General features: G+C 49.3%; 8 non-coding genes and 2 pseudogenes across 8 annotated transcripts; all 10 read left to right on the forward strand.

Moving 5' to 3' along the window:
- The first annotated feature begins 3,876 nt into the window (after positions 1 to 3,876).
- Positions 3,877 to 4,067, forward strand: LOC142260904 (U2 spliceosomal RNA). The gene has a single exon (XR_012728753.1). It is a non-coding gene; the product is annotated as a U2 spliceosomal RNA (small nuclear RNA).
- Positions 4,068 to 5,368: 1,301 nt separating this feature from the next.
- LOC142260900 (U2 spliceosomal RNA) lies at positions 5,369 to 5,552 on the forward strand. Its single transcript, XR_012728749.1, has one exon. It is a non-coding gene; the product is annotated as a U2 spliceosomal RNA (small nuclear RNA).
- Positions 5,553 to 6,838: 1,286 nt separating this feature from the next.
- Positions 6,839 to 7,023, forward strand: LOC142260884 (U2 spliceosomal RNA). Its single transcript, XR_012728736.1, has one exon. It is a non-coding gene; the product is annotated as a U2 spliceosomal RNA (small nuclear RNA).
- A 1,301-nt stretch (positions 7,024 to 8,324) lies between these two features.
- LOC142260899 (U2 spliceosomal RNA) lies at positions 8,325 to 8,508 on the forward strand. The gene has a single exon (XR_012728748.1). It is a non-coding gene; the product is annotated as a U2 spliceosomal RNA (small nuclear RNA).
- A 1,288-nt stretch (positions 8,509 to 9,796) lies between these two features.
- On the forward strand, positions 9,797 to 9,981 carry LOC142260888 (U2 spliceosomal RNA). Its single transcript, XR_012728739.1, has one exon. It is a non-coding gene; the product is annotated as a U2 spliceosomal RNA (small nuclear RNA).
- A 1,287-nt stretch (positions 9,982 to 11,268) lies between these two features.
- LOC142260933 (U2 spliceosomal RNA) lies at positions 11,269 to 11,453 on the forward strand. Its single transcript, XR_012728777.1, has one exon. It is a non-coding gene; the product is annotated as a U2 spliceosomal RNA (small nuclear RNA).
- Positions 11,454 to 13,367: 1,914 nt separating this feature from the next.
- LOC142260856 (U2 spliceosomal RNA) lies at positions 13,368 to 13,560 on the forward strand. The gene has a single exon (XR_012728714.1). It is a non-coding gene; the product is annotated as a U2 spliceosomal RNA (small nuclear RNA).
- A 1,112-nt stretch (positions 13,561 to 14,672) lies between these two features.
- LOC142260984 (U2 spliceosomal RNA) lies at positions 14,673 to 14,762 on the forward strand (annotated as a pseudogene).
- A 5,440-nt stretch (positions 14,763 to 20,202) lies between these two features.
- On the forward strand, positions 20,203 to 20,406 carry LOC142260857 (U2 spliceosomal RNA; annotated as a pseudogene).
- A 1,316-nt stretch (positions 20,407 to 21,722) lies between these two features.
- On the forward strand, positions 21,723 to 21,907 carry LOC142260889 (U2 spliceosomal RNA). The gene has a single exon (XR_012728740.1). It is a non-coding gene; the product is annotated as a U2 spliceosomal RNA (small nuclear RNA).
- Positions 21,908 to 22,244: the final 337 nt, after the last annotated feature.

Consider the following 22,244-nt stretch of genomic DNA (forward strand, 5'->3'; position numbering starts at 1 on the left):
AAAGGTCCCAAGCGTCCAACTGGAGGCGGACCAGATGGACCTAAGTGCCAGTTCTAAAAGAGCTGGTGAGGACTTGGAAACAGAGGGTAAGAAGCGTAAAACCCTCATTGAACAATCTGTTCCCAGTCCATCAGGCACAAATATGGACCCGAACTATCAGGTCTCGGACTCTGATGAGACGTGTAGTCTAAAAACGGTCTCATCTCTTTGTGTGGAATCTGATGGGTCAGAATTTGAGATTTCGGACTAAACAACGAACCAATAAATGGCTGCAATTCGTGTTGCCTCACTCAACGTGAGAAGCCTGAAAAGCCCAATTAGAAGGGCGGTTTTGTTGGCCTGGCTATTGACATTGAACTTTGAAGTTTTTTTTCTCCAGGAATGTGGTATAAGCCACGATTTAACCTACGATGACCTTAAAAAGGACTGGTCTATGGGTCCCTCAGTGTGGTCTGGGACTAACACAAACAAAGCCGCCGGCGTGGGTATTTTATTCAAAAACAAAAATGTTAATGTTTTATCTGTTACTGAGATTTTACCTGGTCGTGCATTATTAGTTCATGTTGTTTTTAATGGGTTTTTATGTCGTTTTTTAAATGTTTACGCCCCCCCAGATAAGAATGAGCGAGCCTCCCTTCTTAATGACATTTCTTTGTTTTTAACAGGTCCCTCTCCTTTGGTGGTGGGAGGGGATTTTAACTGTTTAATGTTGGGAGAGGGGAGAGGGGGGGGCGACCTGGCTAGACGGCCTGACAAAACCTCTAGTCAGGTCAAACATATGTTAACTGATTTTAACTTGCAAGATGTATGGAGAAAAACTCACTCAGCTGATCCGGGTTATACGTGGAAGGGTGGCTCTGTGAATTCCCGTATAGATTTCCTATTTTCCTCCACAGACACCTTTGTACCAAAAGCTGCTGGATTGATTGAAAATATTTTTTCAGATCACGCCCTCTTACATGCGGTGTTGGAACACGAGGGAGAGCCAAAAATAGGTAAGAGTGCATGGAAGTTGAATGTGACTTTATTAGAGGACGAGAAAACTAAGGCTGACTTTATTGCAAAATATAAGATCTGGAGAAGTAAAAAGCACCCAAATCAAACTATGTTAAACTGGTGGGAGGGCGTAAAATGGCGCATTAAGGATTTTTTTATTAAAGTGGGGAAACGGAAAGCCAGAGAAAAAAGAAGTAGGTGTAAAGATTTTAATGTTCGGTTGGAAACCCTCCATAAACTAAAGGCATGGGGGGTACCTGGTGTAGATGAGGACATTTCCAAGCTTAAAATAGAAATACAGAGGTTTTTGGAACAAAAGGGAAAAGAGATAGTGTTTAATTCCCATGTCAAATATCTAGAGGAAGGAGAGACATGTTCCAGATATTTTTTTAAAAAAGTGGGGGAGAGGAAACATTTTATCCAAGAATTAGAAGGACAATCTTCTGTTCAAGGCATGCTGGATGAAGCTTTTAATTTTTATAGTACTCTTTTTAGTCTTAAAACTACTGATGAATCTGCTTTTAAAGATAATCTTAATGTTTTATCCCAGTTTTTAAGCAAAGAGGATCAACAATTAATTTCAGTGGACATAAATCATGGGGAGATTGAGGAGGCTGTGAAAGACTTTAAAAAAGGTAAAGCCCCGGGGTCGGACGGTCTCCCCATGGAGTTTTATCTTTGTTTTTGGGATTTTATTAAGAATGATCTTTTAGCAGTTTTTAGTGAAGTTTTTAAGACTGATGTTTTACCCTCATCATGGAGAAAATGTGTGATTACCTTAATTTTTAAGAAAGGTGATAGGTCCAGGTTGGAAAACTGGAGGCCTATCTCCCTTTTAAATACAGAATACAAAATTTTAGCTAAAGTGATTGCAAGTAGAATGAAAAAAGTCATTAAACATGTCATCCACCCAGATCAGGTCTGCGGCATCCCTGGAAGAACCATTTGGGAGCATCTGAATCTTATCCGGGACCTGATCTGGTATCAGAGTGACTGTAAGCAACCTATGGCTATTTTATCACTTGATTTTATGAAGGCATTCGACAGGGTATCACATTTTTATCTTTTTAATGTTCTGAGAAGAATGGGTTTCCCTACAGTTTTTATTGACAAAATCAAGCTTCTATATAAGGATTCATATGCACAGGTACTAGTCAATGGTTTTGTCACTAAGGAAGTTGCCCTCCTGTCTGGGGTAAAACAAGGCTGCCCCATGTCCCCACTGTTGTTTGTATGCGCAATTGAACCACTTCTGTGCCGCCTTCGGCAGGATAGGGTGGTCAGGGGGGTCCCTATTCCAGGGGGTGGTGGAAACCAGGTAAAATCATTGGCCTATATGGATGATGTCTCTGTGTACTGTGCAAGCTCTGCAGCTGTGAACAGGGCCCTCCTGAACACTGAGATATTCAGCGCAGGGTCTGGCTTTCGTCTGAATGTTGACAAGTGTGACTGCTTGATTATTGGCCCCTGGGAGCCCGAGCCACCTAAAATCCCAGTCCAAACTGATGGTATTAAGATTTTGGGTGTACAATTTGATGCAAGAAATGATGGATGTACAAATTGGGATTTAGTATTAGATAAAATCAATAAAAAGATTTCTTTTTGGCAGCTAAGGAAAATGTCCATGGAGGGGAAGATACTTGTGATAAAAATGGTTTTATTCCCTATTATCCTGTTTGCGGCAATGGTGTTCCCCCCCCAACTCCCTCTACCTGAAGAGGCTTCTCAAACCCATTTTTTATTTCTTGTGGGGCTCTAAAATGGAGAAGCTGAGGAGGGTGATTGTCAGCAAGAGTAAGGGTAACGGAGGTAAGGGGCTGCCTGATCTTAAACTGTTTTTATTAATCAAGTTCTTTGTATTCTGCTTTAATTGTCTGAAAAATGACGGGGCTTTTGCATGTTTTTTAAGGTACAGCACGGGGTATGTTTTTAAAAAACTACATGTTGATATTTTACCTAATCGTCCTGTCCTTTTATCCCCTCCGAAACAATATAAGATCTTAGAGACTATTATATCTGAATATGATCTGATAAATGTGGACAAGGGAGTTTTGTCCAATCAGCGTAAGTTGACAGCCGCCTGTAAGGGTCATGAGATTATGGAGGATGTGGCTAATTTTTCCCCGTCTAGGTGCCGATTAATTTGGAACAACGTCTCATGCCCTGCTCTTAGTAATATGCAAAAGGATCTGGCCTGGCAAATAGTCCACCAATGTCTCCCCACCAGGGCCTTCCAACATCGTAGGGGACTTGTGACCAGTGCCAGATGTCCAAGAGACAGGTGTGCACAGGAGGAGACGGTGTTCCACCTGTTCTGGTATTGTGCTTACGCACAAGAGGTATGGCAGGCAGTGGGCACGCTCCTGAAATGGCTGTGCGGGTTGCGTACCCTAAATTGTGATGTGGTGTTATACGGTATGATTGATTGTCCTACCATGTACCAGGCAAAAATCGCATGGCTCATCATTAACAGTTTTAAAGAGGCCCTATGGAAAACCAGAAATATTTTACTGTTCAAGCATGATTGCATCCCTGTAAAAGACTGTATAGGTCTTGCATTATGTACCATGTACACGTATTATTTGAGAGATTGCAAAAATCAGGGAACAATAGAAGCAAAAAAGGCATGGTGTCTCCAGATATGGAACACTTTTATGTATTTATAATCATATTTAATTTGTGATTTTATATGTCTTTTTACTATATTGCTTTTAATGTATTTTATGTCATGTTTTAAGTAAAATGCTGGTTTTATGTATGTTTATGTGATTTTATGTGATATTTTACTGTACCTGTAAAAACCTGATTTGGGGTTTTATGATGCGTTTCATGTGCACAAGTAACCGTGTTTTGTATTTAATGCGTGACTTTTTGTTTGTGACGACTAATGAGTTTAATAAAGCTTGTTTGAAACGTGATCTGTTCTTATCAGTTTAATATCTGATACGTCCCCTATCTGGGGACCATATATTAAATGGATTTTTAGAACAGGGAGATGGAAAAAGAGCTTGCTCTGTCCACTCCACGCATTGACCTGGTATTGCAGTACCTCCAGGACCAGTGCACCCCTTCTTAACCCAGTTTCCAAAAGCAGAACTCAATTCACCTGATTCATATTAGCCCGATTAGCGAATTGAAATGAATTTTTATCTTTCACACTTTTTACTTGCTTTATTCATCCAAATGGCAAACTCCTCACCACTCAACTTCACCAACTCTGCTATGTCCCGTGCAGTATCTTGTTGTCAGTCTAATCTAGATCATGTGCAATTGAATGGAATAGATCCCTTTTGGACAAAGTGGAGTCAGCTGCTGCAGTGACCACAGGTGTGTTGCAACCTACTGCGAAGCCTGATACCGCAATATAAGGAACGTCAAATACTAAGAATGGGCGACCTATGAAAGAATTAGTACTTTCATTAAGTATACTAAACCGGCTAATTGGGAATAGACAAACTGTAAAAAGCCCTCTGAGAAAGCCCCCCTCTAACCTTTGTTAGTACGCTTTTCTGTAGTCTGCCTGTTGATGTATTTTCCGTTTGAACAGTGCACAGCATGAAGAGACGGAACACTGGCGGCTTGTCACAATGCCCCCCGCTGACCTCACAATAGCGCTGCTGCCTAGAAAGCTAGCTGCGCAGCAGAAGTTTCTCTTTGGGTGGGAGGTGGGCTAGTGGAAGGAGGGGTCAAGCCGTTTTTTTCCCGGGTGGTAGGGGGATGACAGGACAAGGAATGTGGGGGGTGAGAAGGGTTCAGAGGGCAGGGTTTGGGGGCTGGGAAGTGAAGGGAAAAGATTAGGGTTTGGGGATGATGAAAGGGCTTTCTACAGGTAAGGATGGCAAAGGGTGGCAGTGACGGAAAGTCAGGCGACCTGTCCTGTCCGTCTTTTTGTATCATGAATTGGAAAGACTGCAAGGGGCAGGGGAGGTGCTTGTGCCCAAAAGGAGGAGTTATTCAGATTCATTGCAGTGGGCGGCGGCTGCAAAACGCACCATTCTTCGTGTTTTTCCTGTGCAAAGCAGCCTTTTCAAGGGTTGGCTTGGGTGACAAAATGTCTTCTGTAGGCGTGGGTTTGTCTCCCTCTCACTCTCTCTCCCTAACATGTGTCCGGCATAGGCCAGGGTGCCACTCGAGGCCCAAACCAATTCTGGTTATCGCTTCTCGTCCTTTTGGCTAAGATCAAGTGTAGTCCCTTCATTGGGTTTGCCTTGGTCTTGGCTGGGAGGGGCCCGGGCTTGCACAACCGCCGGCCTCGGGGATTGTTGCGCCTTTTGGTGCTTACGTCCCCTTGTGGCTGGTGGTTCCTGGGCTCGGGAGGCGATCACCCAGGCACTGCGCTTTTGTGTGGTGGCCTGCTGGCCTTCGGGGCTACCTTGATTCTGAAAATTGCGGATGAAATCTCATCTGTTCTTATCAGTTTAATATCTGATACGTCCCCTATCTGGGGACCATATATTAAATGGATTTTTAGAACAGGGAGATGGAAAAAGAGCTTGCTCTGTCCACTCCACGCATTGACCTGGTATTGCAGTACCTCCAGGACCAGTGCACCCCTTCTTAACCCAGTTTCCAAAAGCAGAACTCAATTCACCTGATTCATATTAGCCCGATTAGCGAATTGAAATGAATTTTTATCTTCACACTTTTTACTTGCTTTATTCATCCAAATGGCAAACTCATCACCACTCAACTTCACCAACTCTGCTATGTCCCGTGCAGTATCTTGTTGTCAGTCTAATCTAGATCATGTGCAATTGAATGGAATAGATCCCTTTTGGACAAAGTGGAGTCAGCTGCTGCAGTGACCACAGGTGTGTTGCAACCTACTGCGAAGCCTGATACCGCAATATAAGGAACGTCAAATACTAAGAATGGGCGACCTATGAAAGAATTAGTACTTTCATTAAGTATACTAAACCGGCTAATTGGGAATAGACAAACTGTAAAAAGCCCTCTGAGAAAGCCCCCCTCTAACCTTTGTTAGTACGCTTTTCTGTAGTCTGCCTGTTGATGTATTTTCCGTTTGAACAGTGCACAGCATGAAGAGACGGAACACTGGCGGCTTGTCACAATGCCCCCCGCTGACCTCACAATAGCGCTGCTGCCTAGAAAGCTAGCTGCGCAGCAGAAGTTTCTCTTTGGGTGGGAGGTGGGCTAGTGGAAGGAGGGGTCAAGCCGTTTTTTTCCCGGGTGGTAGGGGGATGACAGGACAAGGAATGTGGGGGGTGAGAAGGGTTCAGAGGGCAGGGTTTGGGGGCTGGGAAGTGAAGGGAAAAGATTAGGGTTTGGGGATGATGAAAGGGCTTTCTACAGGTAAGGATGGCAAAGGGTGGCAGTGACGGAAAGTCAGGCGACCTGTCCTGTCCGTCTTTTTGTATCATGAATTGGAAAGACTGCAAGGGGCAGGGGAGGTGCTTGTGCCCAAAAGGAGGAGTTATTCAGATTCATTGCAGTGGGCGGCGGCTGCAAAACGCACCATTCTTCGTGTTTTTGCTGTGCAAAGCAGCCTTTTCAAGGGTTGGCTTGGGTGACAAAATGTCTTCTGTAGGCGTGGGTTTGTCTCCCTCTCACTCTCTCTCCCTAACATGTGTCCGGCATAGGCCAGGGTGCCACTCGAGGCCCAAACCATTTCTGGTTATCGCTTCTCGGCCTTTTGGCTAAGATCAAGTGTAGTCCCTTCATTGGGTTTGCCTTGGTCTTGGCTGGGAGGGGCCCGGGCTTGCACAACCGCCGGCCTCGGGGATTGTTGCGCCTTTTGGTGCTTACGTCCCCTTATGGCTGGTGGTTCCTGGGCTCGGGAGGCGATCACCTGCGGCACTGCGCTTTTGTGTGGTGGCCGATGACCGTTTTCTGAAATTTGCGGATGAAATCTCATCTGTTCTTATCAGTTTAATATCTGATACGTCCCCTATCTGGGGACCATATATTAAATGGATTTTTAGAACAGGGAGATGGAAAAAGAGCTTGCTCTGTCCACTCCACGCATTGACCTGGTATTGCAGTACCTCCAGGACCAGTGCACCCCTTCTTAACCCAGTTTCCAAAAGCAGAACTCAATTCACCTGATTCATATTAGCCCGATTAGCGAATTGAAATGAATTTTTATCTTTCACACTTTTTACTTGCTTTATTCATCCAAATGGCAAACTCATCACCACTCAACTTCACCAACTCTGCTATGTCCCGTGCAGTATCTTGTTGTCAGTCTAATCTAGATCATGTGCAATTGAATGGAATAGATCCCTTTTGGACAAAGTGGAGTCAGCTGCTGCAGTGACCACAGGTGTGTTGCAACCTACTGCGAAGCCTGATACCGCAATATAAGGAACGTCAAATACTAAGAATGGGCGACCTATGAAAGAATTAGTACTTTCATTAAGTATACTAAACCGGCTAATTGGGAATAGACAAACTGTAAAAAGCCCTCTGAGAAAGCCCCCCTCTAACCTTTGTTAGTACGCTTTTCTGTAGTCTGCCTGTTGATGTATTTTCCGTTTGAACAGTGCACAGCATGAAGAGACGGAACACTGGCGGCTTGTCACAATGCCCCCCGCTGACCTCACAATAGCGCTGCTGCCTAGAAAGCTAGCTGCGCAGCAGAAGTTTCTCTTTGGGTGGGAGGTGGGCTAGTGGAAGGAGGGGTCAAGCCGTTTTTTTCCCGGGTGGTAGGGGGATGACAGGACAAGGAATGCGGGGGGTGAGAAGGGTTCAGAGGGCAGGGTTTGGGGGCTGGGAAGTGAAGGGAAAAGATTAGGGTTTGGGGATGATGAAAGGGCTTTCTACAGGTAAGGATGGCAAAGGGTGGCAGTGACGGAAAGTCAGGCGACCTGTCCTGTCCGTCTTTTTGTATCATGAATTGGAAAGACTGCAAGGGGCAGGGGAGGTGCTTGTGCCCAAAAGGAGGAGTTATTCAGATTCATTGCAGTGGGCGGCGGCTGCAAAACGCACCATTCTTCGTGTTTTTGCTGTGCAAAGCAGCCTTTTCAAGGGTTGGCTTGGGTGACAAAATGTCTTCTGTAGGCGTGGGTTTGTCTCCCTCTCACTCTCTCTCCCTAACATGTGTCCGGCATAGGCCAGGGTGCCACTCGAGGCCCAAACCAATTCTGGTTATCGCTTCTCGGCCTTTTGGCTAAGATCAAGTGTAGTCCCTTCATTGGGTTTGCCTTGGTCTTGGCTGGGAGGGGCCCGGGCTTGCACAACCGCCGGCCTCGGGGATTGTTGCGCCTTTTGGTGCTTACGTCCCCTTTTGGCTGGTGGTTCCTGGGCTCGGGAGGCGATCACCCAGGCACTGCGCTTTTGTGTGGTGGCCTGCTGGCCTTCGGGGCTACCTTGATTCTGAAAATTGCGGATGAAATCTCATCTGTTCTTATCAGTTTAATATCTGATACGTCCCCTATCTGGGGACCATATATTAAATGGATTTTTAGAACAGGGAGATGGAAAAAGAGCTTGCTCTGTCCACTCCACGCATTGACCTGGTATTGCAGTACCTCCAGGACCAGTGCACCCCTTCTTAACCCAGTTTCCAAAAGCAGAACTCAATTCACCTGATTCATATTAGCCCGATTAGCGAATTGAAATGAATTTTTATCTTTCACACTTTTTACTTGCTTTATTCATCCAAATGGCAAACTCATCACCACTCAACTTCACCAACTCTGCTATGTCCCGTGCAGTATCTTGTTGTCAGTCTAATCTAGATCATGTGCAATTGAATGGAATAGATCCCTTTTGGACAAAGTGGAGTCAGCTGCTGCAGTGACCACAGGTGTGTTGCAACCTACTGCGAAGCCTGATACCGCAATATAAGGAACGTCAAATACTAAGAATGGGCGACCTATGAAAGAATTAGTACTTTCATTAAGTATACTAAACCGGCTAATTGGGAATAGACAAACTGTAAAAAAGCCCTCTGAGAAAGCCCCCCTCTAACCTTTGTTAGTACGCTTTTCTGTAGTCTGCCTGTTGATGTATTTTTCGTTTGAACAGTGCACAGCATGAAGAGACGGAACACTGGCGGCTTGTCACAATGCCCCCCGCTGACCTCACAATAGCGCTGCTGCCTAGAAAGCTAGCTGCGCAGCAGAAGTTTCTCTTTGGGTGGGAGGTGGGCTAGTGGAAGGAGGGGTCAAGCCGTTTTTTTCCCGGGTGGTAGGGGGATGACAGGACAAGGAATGTGGGGGGTGAGAAGGGTTCAGAGGGCAGGGTTTGGGGGCTGGGAAGTGAAGGGAAAAGATTAGGGTTTGGGGATGATGAAAGGGCTTTCTACAGGTAAGGATGGCAAAGGGTGGCAGTGACGGAAAGTCAGGCGACCTGTCCTGTCCGTCTTTTTGTATCATGAATTGGAAAGACTGCAAGGGGCAGGGGAGGTGCTTGTGCCCAAAAGGAGGAGTTATTCAGATTCATTGCAGTGGGCGGCGGCTGCAAAACGCACCATTCTTCGTGTTTTTGCTGTGCAAAGCAGCCTTTTCAAGGGTTGGCTTGGGTGACAAAATGTCTTCTGTAGGCGTGGGTTTGTCTCCCTCTCACTCTCTCTCCCTAACATGTGTCCGGCATAGGCCAGGGTGCCACTCGAGGCCCAAACCAATTCTGGTTATCGCTTCTCGGCCTTTTGGCTAAGATCAAGTGTAGTCCCTTCATTGGGTTTGCCTTGGTCTTGGCTGGGAGGGGCCCGGGCTTGCACAACCGCCGGCCTCGGGGATTGTTGCGCCTTTTGGTGCTTACGTCCCCTTATGGCTGGTGGTTCCTGGGCTCGGGAGGCGATCACCTGCGGCACTGCGCTTTTGTGTGGTGGCCGATGACCGTTTTCTGAAATTTGCGGATGAAATCTCATCTGTTCTTATCAGTTTAATATCTGATACGTCCCCTATCTGGGGACCATATATTAAATGGATTTTTAGAACAGGGAGATGGAAAAAGAGCTTGCTCTGTCCACTCCACGCATTGACCTGGTATTGCAGTACCTCCAGGAGCGGTGCACCCCTTCTTAACCCAGTTTCCAAAAGCAGAACTCAATTCACCTGATTCATATTAGCCCGATTAGCGAATTGAAATGAATTTTTATCTTTCACACTTTTTACTTGCTTTATTCATCCAAATGGCAAACTCATCACCACTCAACTTCACCAACTCTGATATGTCCCGTGCAGTATCTTGTTGTCAGTCTAATCTAGATCATGTGCAATTGAATGGAATAGATCCCTTTTGGACAAAGTGGAGTCAGCTGCTGCAGTGACCACAGGTGTGTTGCAACCTACTGCGAAGCCTGATACCGCAATATAAGGAACGTCAAATACTAAGAATGGGCGACCTATGAAAGAATTAGTACTTTCATTAAGTATACTAAACCGGCTAATTGGGAATAGACAAACTGTAAAAAGCCCTCTGAGAAAGCCCCCCTCTAACCTTTGTTAGTACGCTTTTCTGTAGTCTGCCTGTTGATGTATTTTCCGTTTGAACAGTGCACAGCATGAAGAGACGGAACACTGGCGGCTTGTCACAATGCCCCCCGCTGACCTCACAATAGCGCTGCTGCCTAGAAAGCTAGCTGCGCAGCAGAAGTTTCTCTTTGGGTGGGAGGTGGGCTAGTGGAAGGAGGGGTCAAGCCGTTTTTTTCCCGGGTGGTAGGGGGATGACAGGACAAGGAATGCGGGGGGTGAGAAGGGTTCAGAGGGCAGGGTTTGGTGGCTGGGAAGTGAAGGGAAAAGATTAGGGTTTGGGGATGATGAAAGGGCTTTCTACAGGTAAGGATGGCAAAGGGTGGCAGTGACGGAAAGTCAGGCGACCTGTCCTGTCCGTCTTTTTGTATCATGAATTGGAAAGACTGCAAGGGGCAGGGGAGGTGCTTGTGCCCAAAAGGAGGAGTTATTCAGATTCATTGCAGTGGGCGGCGGCTGCAAAACGCACCATTCTTCGTGTTTTTGCTGTGCAAAGCAGCCTTTTCAAGGGTTGGCTTGGGTGACAAAATGTCTTCTGTAGGCGTGGGTTTGTCTCCCTCTCACTCTCTCTCCCTAACATGTGTCCGGCATAGGCCAGGGTGCCACTCGAGGCCCAAACCAATTCTGGTTATCGCCTTTCGGCCTTTTGGCTAAGATCAAGTGTAGTCCCTTCATTGGGTTTGCCTTGGTCTTGGCTGGGAGGGGCCCGGGCTTGCACAACCGCCGGCCTCGGGGATTGTTGCGCCTTTTGGTGCTTACGTCCCCTTATGGCTGGTGGTTCCTGGGCTCGGGAGGCGATCACCTGCGGCACTGCGCTTTTGTGTGGTGGCCGATGACCGTTTTCTGAAATTTGCGGATGTAATCTCATCTGTTCTTATCAGTTTAATATCTGATACGTCCCCTATCTGGGGACCATATATTAAATGGATTTTTAGAACAGGGAGATGGAAAAAGAGCTTGCTCTGTCCACTCCACGCATTGACCTGGTATTGCAGTACCTCCAGGAGCGGTGCACCCCTTCTTAACCCAGTTTCCAAAAGCAGAACTCAATTCACCTGATTCATATTAGCCCGATTAACGAATTGAAAGAAAGCAAGCAACTTCATATGCACCTCAATTTGGCCCATTCACTTTTCACTTTTTACTTGCTTTATTCATCCAAATAGCAAACTCATCACCACTCAACTTCACCAACTCTGCTATGTCCCGTGCAGTATCTTGTTCTCAGTCTAATCTAGATCATGTGCAATTGAATGGAATAGATCCCTTTTGGACAAAGTGGAGTCAGCTGCTGCAGTGACCACAGGTGTGTTGCAACCTGCTGCGTAGCCTGATACCGCAATATAAGGAACGTCAAATACTAAGAATGGGCGACCTATGAAAGAATTAGTACTTTCATTAAGTATACTAAACCGGCTAATTGGGAATAGACAAACTGTAAAAAGCCCTCTGAGAAAGCCCCCCTCTAACCTTTGTTAGTACGCTTTTCTGTAGTCTGCCTGTTGATGTATTTTCCGTTTGAACAGTGCACAGCATGAAGAGACGGAACACTGGCGGCTTGTCACAATGCCCCCCGCTGACCTCACAATAGCGCTGCTGCCTAGAAAGCTAGCTGCGCAGCAGAAGTTTCTCTTTGGGTGGGAGGTGGGCTAGTGGAAGGAGGGGTCAAGCCGTTTTTTTCCCGGGTGGTAGGGGGATGACAGGACAAGGAATGCGGGGGGTGAGAAGGGTTCAGAGGGCAGGGTTTGGGGGCTGGGAAGTGAAGGGAAAAGATTAGGGTTTGGGGATGATGAAAGGGCTTTCTACAGGTAAGGATGTCAAAGGGTGGCAGTGACGGAAAGTCAGGCGACCTGTCCTGTCCGTCTTTTTGTATCATGAATTGGAAAGACTGCAAGGGGCAGGGGAGGTGCTTGTGCCCAAAAGGAGGAGTTATTCAGATTCATTGCAGTGGGCGGCGGCTGCAAAACGCACCATTCTTCGTGTTTTTGCTGTGCAAAGCAGCCTTTTCAAGGGTTGGCTTGGGTGACAAAATGTCTTCTGTAGGCGTGGGTTTGTCTCCCTCTCACTCTCTCTCCCTAACATGTGTCCGGCATAGGCCAGGGTGCCACTCGAGGCCCAAACCAATTCTGGTTATCGCTTCTCGGCCTTTTGGCTAAGATCAAGTGTAGTGTTGTTCGAAGAGGTGGTTTAAGCTCCAGGCCACCTTAGTACAATGATACAATGCACACTGGAAGGTTGCGCTTGCTAGTACTCTGGGTGGATAGTATATTCATCTAGAGGAAAACATGGCCCTACCAGGATCGAGGCTATTAGACTGAGTAAGGGTGGGGGGCTATGGTACAATGTGCCCCAGGACTGACGACCCTGGAGTGAGTCTGAGCTTGCTGGCTTGGGACCCCGGCAAGCCTTGGGCTCTGTAGCACACCGTACCTTGCCTTTTCGTACTTTTTGAGCATATTACCCTATCCCGGCCTTCTGGCTAGGAAGGGAAATTTTTATAATCCCGGTCGGAGGTCTGGTCAGCTTTGGGCTGAGAAACTAACACCCGGTTGGAGGTCTGGGTCAGCTTCGGCTGAGAAACCAACACCCGGTTGGAGGTCTGGGTCAGCTTTGGCTGAGAAACCAACACCCGGTTGAAGGTCCGGTTAGCCTTGGGCTGAGAAACCAACACCGGTTGACGGTCCGGGCAGTTTCGGCTGCGAAACCAACAACTAGTAGCTCTCTACTCCACTTGGGTAAGATGCCTGGGTGGACGCTGGGAGCAACGACAAGGCTCAACCAGGCTTCGGCTTGGGGGAGCACCGAAGATCCCTGACCCTTGCTGTGGCCTTCTGGCTCGGAGGGACGGGGTTGATTTTTGGGGACCCTCTCCTCACGGTGGGGTCCACACGAATCCTAGCCTTTGCACTGTTTTTGGTGTGACTTCGGTCATGCATTTTTTGTGGTGCTTTGGAAAGCTTCATTAAATCAAAAATCTGTTCTTATCAGTTTAATATCTGATACGTCCCCTATCTGGGGACCATATATTAAATGGATTTTTAGAACAGGGAGATGGAAAAAGAGCTTGCTCTGTCCACTCCACGCATTGACCTGGTATTGCAGTACCTCCAGGAGCGGTGCACCCCTTCTTAACCCAGTTTCCAAAAGCAGAACTCAATTCACCTGATTCATATTAGCCCGATTAACGAATTGAAAGAAAGCAAGCAACTTCATATGCACCTCAATTTGGCCCATTCACTTTTCACTTTTTACTTGCTTTATTCATCCAAATAGCAAACTCATCACCACTCAACTTCACCAACTCTGCTATGTCCCGTGCAGTATCTTGTTCTCAGTCTAATCTAGATCATGTGCAATTGAATGGAATAGATCTCTTTTGGACAAAGTGGAGTCAGCTGCTGCAGTGACCACAGGTGTGTTGCAACCTGCTGCGTAGCCTGATACCGCAATATAAGGAACGTCAAATACTAAGAATGGGCGACCTATGAAAGAATTAGTACTTTCATTAAGTATACTAAACCGGCTAATTGGGAATAGACAAACTGTAAAAAGCCCTCTGAGAAAGCCCCCCTCTAACCTTTGTTAGTACGCTTTTCTGTAGTCTGCCTGTTGATGTATTTTCCGTTTAAACAGTGCACAGCATGAAGAGACGGAACACTGGCGGCTTGTCACAATGCCCCCCGCTGACCTCACAATAGCGCTGCTGCCTAGAAAGCTAGCTGCGCAGCAGAAGTTTCTCTTTGGGTGGGAGGTGGGCTAGTGGAAGGAGGGGTCAAGCCGTTTTTTTCCCGGGTGGTAGGGGGATGACAGGACAAGGAATGCGGGGGGTGAGAAGGGTTCAGAGGGCAGGGTTTGGGGGCTGGGAAGTGAAGGGAAAAGATTAGGGTTTGGGGATGATGAAAGGGCTTTCTACAGGTAAGGATGTCAAAGGGTGGCAGTGACGGAAAGTCAGGCGACCTGTCCTGTCCGTCTTTTTGTATCATGAATTGGAAAGACTGCAAGGGGCAGGGGAGGTGCTTGTGCCCAAAAGGAGGAGTTATTCAGATTCATTGCAGTGGGCGGCGGCTGCAAAACGCACCATTCTTCGTGTTTTTGCTGTGCAAAGCAGCCTTTTCAAGGGTTGGCTTGGGTGACAAAATGTCTTCTGTAGGCGTGGGTTTGTCTCCCTCTCACTCTCTCTCCCTAACATGTGTCCGGCATAGGCCAGGGTGCCACTCGAGGCCCAAACCAATTCTGGTTATCGCTTCTCGGCCTTTTGGCTAAGATCAAGTGTAGTATCTGTTCTTATCAGAACAAACTGAGCTAGCTACACTTGACGAGATACGATCAGGGAGACGAGCTCCGAAGCCCAGCCGAGACCGGAAGAGGGAGATCGGACGGAAGAAGAGCTTGGCAGAAAGAAGCAAGAAGACGAAGGCTCGGAGAAGACTTGGGGAGACCAGAGGAACTTCGAGGAGGAACACAGCGGGAGAAGACACCCGGAGAAGAATCCAAGATCCAGCTCCGGGAACTCAAGCAGGAACCAGCCATGGCAAGCAAGCCAGAGAAGGCAGCCAAGAAGGCTCAGGACCCAGGGACCTCCAGGAAGGCTCATCCAGAGGCTTCTTCGGCCCAAGAGGCCCCTACCTCCGACGCCAGCCAGCCGGAGGGAGCCCGGACGCCGCCTGAAAAGGCTCCAACCCTGGAGCCTTGGATGCGGCAGACGGTCGCCCTGAAGCTAAAGGCGGTGGATGGTAGGTTGCCGGACATGTCCAGCGACGTGTTCTGCAAGAAGATGATTCTGGATCAGGGCTTCTCCAGGGCGGAAACCCTGAGTGTCCAGACCTTCATGACTGGCATTTTTCTGGTAACCTTTGCCACGGTGAATGCCTGCAGGAGATACTGGGAGGCGATGAACGCAGCGATGCCGGACTCCCCTTTTCATTCTTTTTTAGGATCCTGTCCTATACAGAGGGATGAGAAGAGGATCACGGTCTCCATGCGGAACCCGCACACCCCAGGAAGAGACATCTCCACGTTCCTGGGACGTCTCTGCACAGTGGTGAGGGAGCCATCCCACATCCTTAACGGCAACGGATTCTGGACGGGTAAGTGGTCAGTAACCGTTCGACTCTACAGGGAACCAGCATCCGAGGATGGTCTCCAGCACCTGCCCCCGACATTCTCTCTGGGAAACTCCTTTGGTCTCATCTACTACCCGGACATGCCACACAACTGCAGGAAATGTGGCGGGAAAGGGCATTCGATGAAGACCTGCAAGGAGGACGCCTGCAGGGTTTGCCGGGTGACGGGACACAGCTCCAAGGACTGCCCAAAGAAGAAGACTTGCAACCTATGTGGACAGGCGGACCACCTTTACAAGGACTGCCCACAGCGGGAGAAATCCTGGGCAAGGGTTGCCGCGGTGACCCAGTATCGGGTAGTCACAGCTTCGTCGACCAAGGCAGCTACGACCAAGGCCACAGAGGCCAAGGACAAGGCGGCCAAGAACCCGGCGACCGTGGCTCCAGCCGATGCCCCAGCAGCCACGGAGTCCAGGAAAAAGGGTAAGAAAACTGTTGCCCCCTCCCTGGTCCCCCCCCCTGTCACCCCTGTCCAAACCCCTCCCCCCCCGGCCAACCCTACTGAGGATTCCACTACCTCCACCTCATTTCCCTACTCCTCAGTTGGTCTCCTCACCCCCCCCCCAAAGCCCACTCTCCCTCCCCAGACCATGAGAGCAGAGGACCTCAGCACTCTTGCACTTTTCACCGAGGAGGATTTTCCAGCTCTTGTCTCCTCAGGTACAGGCCAAAGGAAAAGGAAGGTGGAAGATAGTCCTGTCGCAGAACCTTCCAAGCTGTTCATTGTGGACCTCAATCCACCCCAGGAAGAGGAGGATGGCCTCCTCCCAGAACCGGACGTGTTGGAGCAGATGGTGGAGTCCCTTGTGGCCGAAGAAGAAATGGAGGAGTCGGAAGCCACTGAGGCACCATCCCTGCTCGATCAGCTAGAAGAAGAGGGTCTGCTGGAGATACCCTTACCAGCAGGTGCCAAAGAGGAAGAACCGCCCGACCGGAGTGGTAACTAAGGCACACCGCCTGCGCTAACTTTCTCTTTCCTCCAATGACTGCTAACATTAACACCTTTTCCATTAATGTTAGGAGCATCAGAGACAAGTTCCGACGTCAGACAATTTTTGCGTTCCTTAACACTCAGTCTAGTGATGTATTTTTCCTGCAGGAATGCTCCCTTCCCTCCTCTAGGTCCTTCAACCATCTGGCCAGGGAGTGGACCCATGGCCCATCCTACTGGTCCGGCGGAGGCGACTGTAGGTCCGCGGGGGTCGCCGTGCTGATCAGGGGAAGCGCCTTCACATTGGACTCTGTTCAGGAAATCGTCTGCGGCAGGTTACTGCTCGTGGATGGCACCTGGGTGGGAGAACCTGTCAGGTTCATCAATGTGTACGCTTCTCCTGTGAAGAGCGATCGACTGGAGCTCCTCCAAGCCCTGCGCCCTCAGCTCGCTACCGCCAGGACGGTAGTGATGGCCGGGGATTTCAACTGCCCGATTGAGGAGGATGGACGCAGTTCTGGAACGGCTGCCAAGTTGGACGTCACATCCAAACTGCTCATTGAGATGGTGACCGAAGCCTCTCTTGTGGACGTTGTTGGCTCCATCGGACACGGATCCGTGAACTATTCATGGTGCCGATCCGATGGCTCGCTGCGTTCCAGGATTGACTTTGTGTTTACCTCTCGGGCGGTTGGGCGGAGTGGGCACTCGATGGTCCCCTGCTTCTTCTCTGACCACAGAGCCATTCACTTTCAAGGTGTGCTGGGCCATGGCTTCCCCATTGGCCCGGGCTCCTGGAAGCTGAACTGCTCTCTGCTGGAAAAGGGTGAGATTCTGGAGGAGCTTAGAGCTGCCTACTCCACGTGGCGGGCCTACAAGGCGGGCTTCCAGTCTGTTTCTGACTGGTGGGAATACGTTAAACTCGAGTTCCGTTTCTTCTTTCAGGCAAAGAGTCAACAACAGGCGGGTCTGAAGAGGAGGGACTTCAGGAGACTCCAGCGTGAGCTGCGTTCCCTGCAGGACCTTCTTCGATGCGGCTGGGACGTGAGAGAGGAGCTGGAGGAGACTAAGAGGAGCCTGAAAAGGCACTTCGAGGAGGAGTCCGAGCGAATTGTCTTCCGTTCCAAAGTGGAGAACCTGGAGAAGGGTGAGAAATGTAACTCGTTCTTTTTCAGGAAACTCCACGCCGGTCACACGCCCATGAATGAACTACGAGACGAGAGTGGCAGCATGCGACGCGGGAAAGAGAACGTGATGAAGGTCGTCAGCGACTTCTACAGCGAACTCTACGCCCGCAAGACTACTGACCCCGAGGCCGCCGATAAGTTCCTGTCAGGTATCACTAACCATCTTGACCCTGCAGACGCGGCGGCCATGGATGTTCCTCTGACGGTGGACGAGCTGCTCTCGGCCGCCAAATCCTTTAGTTCTGGCAGGACACCGGGCAGTGACGGCCTCCCAGCAGAGCTCTATGTAGCGCTGGGAGACCTAATCTGTCCGGACCTGTTAGGGCTGTATGAGGAGATGGTGGTGGAGGGCAGAATGCCTCCATCTCTGAGGGAAGGAATGGTCACGATCCTGTACAAGCGTAAAGGAGAGAGGTGCGACCTGAAGAATTGGCGTCCCATCACCCTTCTGAACGTCGACTACAAGATCCTGGCCAAGACGATGGCAACGAGATTGAAGACTGTTATCGGACGGATCATCCACCCGGATCAGACCTGCGGCATCCCCGGACGTCGCATCGCAGACAGCCTGGCTCTCATGCGGGACACGGTCGAGTACATCAAAGCCCGCCGGGTGCACGCAGCCCTGATCTCGTTGGATCAGGAAAAGGCCTTCGACCGTGTTTCCCATGAGTTCCTGGGCAAAGCTCTGCACAGGTTAGGTTTGGGTAACATGTTTTGCTTGTATGTCCAACTAATGTATTTTGATATTCACAGCTCGGTGTTGGTAAACGGCTGGAAGACTGACCCCTTCCCGGTCCTCTCAGGGGTCAGACAAGGCTGTCCTCTGTCACCTCTTCTTTTTGTTTGTGTTATAGAACTCTTTGCAGAGGCTATCCGGCGGAATGGAGAGATCAGAGGGATCACCGCACCAGGACCAGAACGCTTCGAGGTCAAGTGCTCGCTCTACATGGACGACGTGACCGTCTTCTGCGCGGACCGGCGCTCAGTCGACACCCTCGTCCAGACCTGTGAGACCTTCGGACGGGCTTCGGGAGCCAAAGTCAACTGCGGGAAGTCGGAAGCCATGCTCTTCGGGGACTGGCAGCCGGCCTCTTCCGCCCCCTTCCCTTTCAGCATCCAGCCGGATTTCATCAAGGTTCTTGGAGTCTGGTTCGGGAAGGAAGGAGCAGCCCTCAAGTCCTGGGAGGAACGCTTGACCAAGATCACCCAACGGATCGGTCTGTGGAGCCTCAGACGCCTCACCTGTGAGGGCAAAGCACTGGTCCTGCGTAACGAGGTACTGCCCGTGCTGCAGTACACGGCCCAGGCCTGGCCCCCCCTTGCCACCGTGTGCAGGGCCATTACCAGGACGGTGTTTCGTTTTGTCTGGGGATCCAAGATGGACAGAGTAAAGCGGAGCATCATGTACAAGGATCCTCGCAAGGGTGGGAAGGGCGTACCCGATATCCCCACCCTCCTGCGATCCTCCTTCGTATGTGACTGCGTTCGCCGAACTCTGCGAGTCAAGAGAGGTTCCGCGGGTGGGTCCATGTCTCGCTTCTTCCTGCTCCCCCTTTGGAGACGGTTAGGCTGGGACAAGTGGGACAGCTCCTTCCCCTACAACTGGACGGCGCCATGGTTCTACGGAGACGTGGTTCGGTTTGTGAGGGAACACCAACTGGAGGGACTCAAGCCTGATTTGTGGAAGCCAAAGACTATCCACAAACTCATCAGAGCCAAGGACGAAATGGAGAACATTCCAGGACTTCATCACGACACACTGGAGACTGTTTGGACAAACGTGTCATCGGCTGGATTGACCAACGGGCACAAGGACTTGTCATGGATGGCGATACAGGGCGGACTGCCCGTCCGGTCATTCATGCACGCCCGGAACCTGTGCAAAACCCGGTACTGCCCAAGGTGCCCCTTCGTGGAGGAAACATCGCTGCACGCCTTTTGGGACTGCCGTTTCGCACAGCGCCTGTTGGTTGCCCTGGAGGATGACCTGAGGAACTCCGTCCCCAGAGGGAGCCTATCGTACCATTCCGTACTTTATGGACTCTTCCCTGGGACTCACACCGTTGGAGCCATCCAGGAGGCTTGGCGCCTTATGAACTGCTTTAAGGACGCTATTTGGGTCGCCAGGAACCGGCTCATCTTGAAGAGGGAGAGGATGTCTATCCAGGATTGCCGCAGGCTGATCCACAGCCTGCTCAGAGACTATTCCATCATGGACAGTCCGGACGACAGCGCCGAGGAGGAGGTTTAGACCTCTTCCATGCCCCCTCCCTCCTTTTCCCGTTATGTGCGTCTTTCAATAAAGCTTCGGGCCTGTGATTTCCCCACCCTATCCCCCTTTTCCCCTACCCCCATCCCCCAATCGCCGGTTCGTCGTTATTTATTGTCTAACTTTTTCTTTCAGCTTGAGTGTTATGGATAAGCATAGGAGCGTGATGTATAGTTTAGTGCGTCGTACTCTATGGCTATGTAAGAAGGATTGTATATTTCTGTGTGTACGGGGCTGCGGCACTGTACACGGTTTGTTACCTTTTTGTGAGTAGTGCATGATAATAAAGATGCTGTTAAATCAAAAATCTGTTCTTATCAGTTTAATATCTGATACGTCCCCTATCTGGGGACCATATATTAAATGGATTTTTAGAACAGGGAGATGGAAAAAGAGCTTGCTCTGTCCACTCCACGCATTGACCTGGTATTGCAGTACCTCCAGGAGCGGTGCACCCCTTCTTAACCCAGTTTCCAAAAGCAGAACTCAATTCACCTGATTCATATTAGCCCGATTAACGAATTGAAAGAAAGCAAGCAACTTCATATGCACCTCAATTTGGCCCATTCACTTTTCACTTTTTACTTGCTTTATTCATCCAAATAGCAAACTCATCACCACTCAACTTCACCAACTCTGCTATGTCCCGTGCAGTATCTTGTTCTCAGTCTAATCTAGATCATGTGCAATTGAATGGAATAGATCCCTTTTGGACAAAGTGGAGTCAGCTGCTGCAGTGACCACAGGTGTGTTGCAACCTGCTGCGTAGCCTGATACCGCAATATAAGGAACGTCAAATACTAAGAATGGGCGACCTATGAAAGAATTAGTACTTTCATTAAGTATACTAACCGGCTAATTGGGAATAGACAAACTGTAAAAAGCCCTCTGAGAAAGCCCCCCTCTAACCTTTGTTAGTACGCTTTTCTGTAGTCTGCCTGTTGATGTATTTTCCGTTTGAACAGTGCACAGCATGAAGAGACGGAACACTGGCGGCTTGTCACAATGCCCCCCGCTGACCTCACAATAGCGCTGCTGCCTAGAAAGCTAGCTGCGCAGCAGAAGTTTCTCTTTGGGTGGGAGGTGGGCTAGTGGAAGGAGGGGTCAAGCCGTTTTTTTCCCGGGTGGTAGGGGGATGACAGGACAAGGAATGCGGGGGGTGAGAAGGGTTCAGAGGGCAGGGTTTGGGGGCTGGGAAGTGAAGGGAAAAGATTAGGGTTTGGGGATGATGAAAGGGCTTTCTACAGGTAAGGATGTCAAAGGGTGGCAGTGACGTAAAGTCAGGCGACCTGTCCTGTCCGTCTTTTTGTATCATGAATTGGAAAGACTGCAAGGGGCAGGGGAGGTGCTTGTGCCCAAAAGGAGGAGTTATTCAGATTCATTGCAGTGGGCGGCGGCTGCAAAACGCACCATTCTTCGTGTTTTTGCTGTGCAAAGCAGCCTTTTCAAGGGTTGGCTTGGGTGACAAAATGTCTTCTGTAGGCGTGGGTTTGTCTCCCTCTCACTCTCTCTCCCTAACATGTGTCCGGCATAGGCCAGGGTGCCACTCGAGGCCCAAACCAATTCTGGTTATCGCTTCTCGGCCTTTTGGCTAAGATCAAGTGTAGTCCCTTCATTGGGTTTGCCTTGGTCTTGGCTGGGAGGGGCCCGGGCTTGCACAACCGCCGGCCTCGGGGATTGTTGCGCCTTTTGGTGCTTACGTCCTCTTATGGCTGGTGGTTCCTGGGCTCGGGAGGCGATCACCTGCGGCACTGCGCTTTTGTGTGGTGGCCGATGACCGTTTTCTGAAATTTGCGGATGAAATCTCATCTGTTCTTATCAGTTTAATATCTGATACGTCCCCTATCTGGGGACCATATATTAAATGGATTTTTAGAACAGGGAGATGGAAAAAGAGCTTGCTCTGTCCACTCCACGCATTGACCTGGTATTGCAGTACCTCCAGGAGCGGTGCACCCCTTCTTAACCCAGTTTCCAAAAGCAGAACTCAATTCACCTGATTCATATTAGCCCGATTAACGAATTGAAAGAAAGCAAGCAACTTCATATGCACCTCAATTTGGCCCATTCACTTTTCACTTTTTACTTGCTTTATTCATCCAAATAGCAAACTCATCACCACTCAACTTCACCAACTCTGCTATGTCCCGTGCAGTATCTTGTTCTCAGTCTAATCTAGATCATGTGCAATTGAATGGAATAGATCCCTTTTGGACAAAGTGGAGTCAGCTGCTGCAGTGACCACAGGTGTGTTGCAACCTGCTGCGTAGCCTGATACCGCAATATAAGGAACGTCAA

Source organism: Anomaloglossus baeobatrachus, unplaced genomic scaffold (assembly GCF_048569485.1).
Source record: "Anomaloglossus baeobatrachus isolate aAnoBae1 unplaced genomic scaffold, aAnoBae1.hap1 Scaffold_201, whole genome shotgun sequence".
NCBI classification, from domain to species: domain Eukaryota; kingdom Metazoa; phylum Chordata; class Amphibia; order Anura; family Aromobatidae; genus Anomaloglossus; species Anomaloglossus baeobatrachus.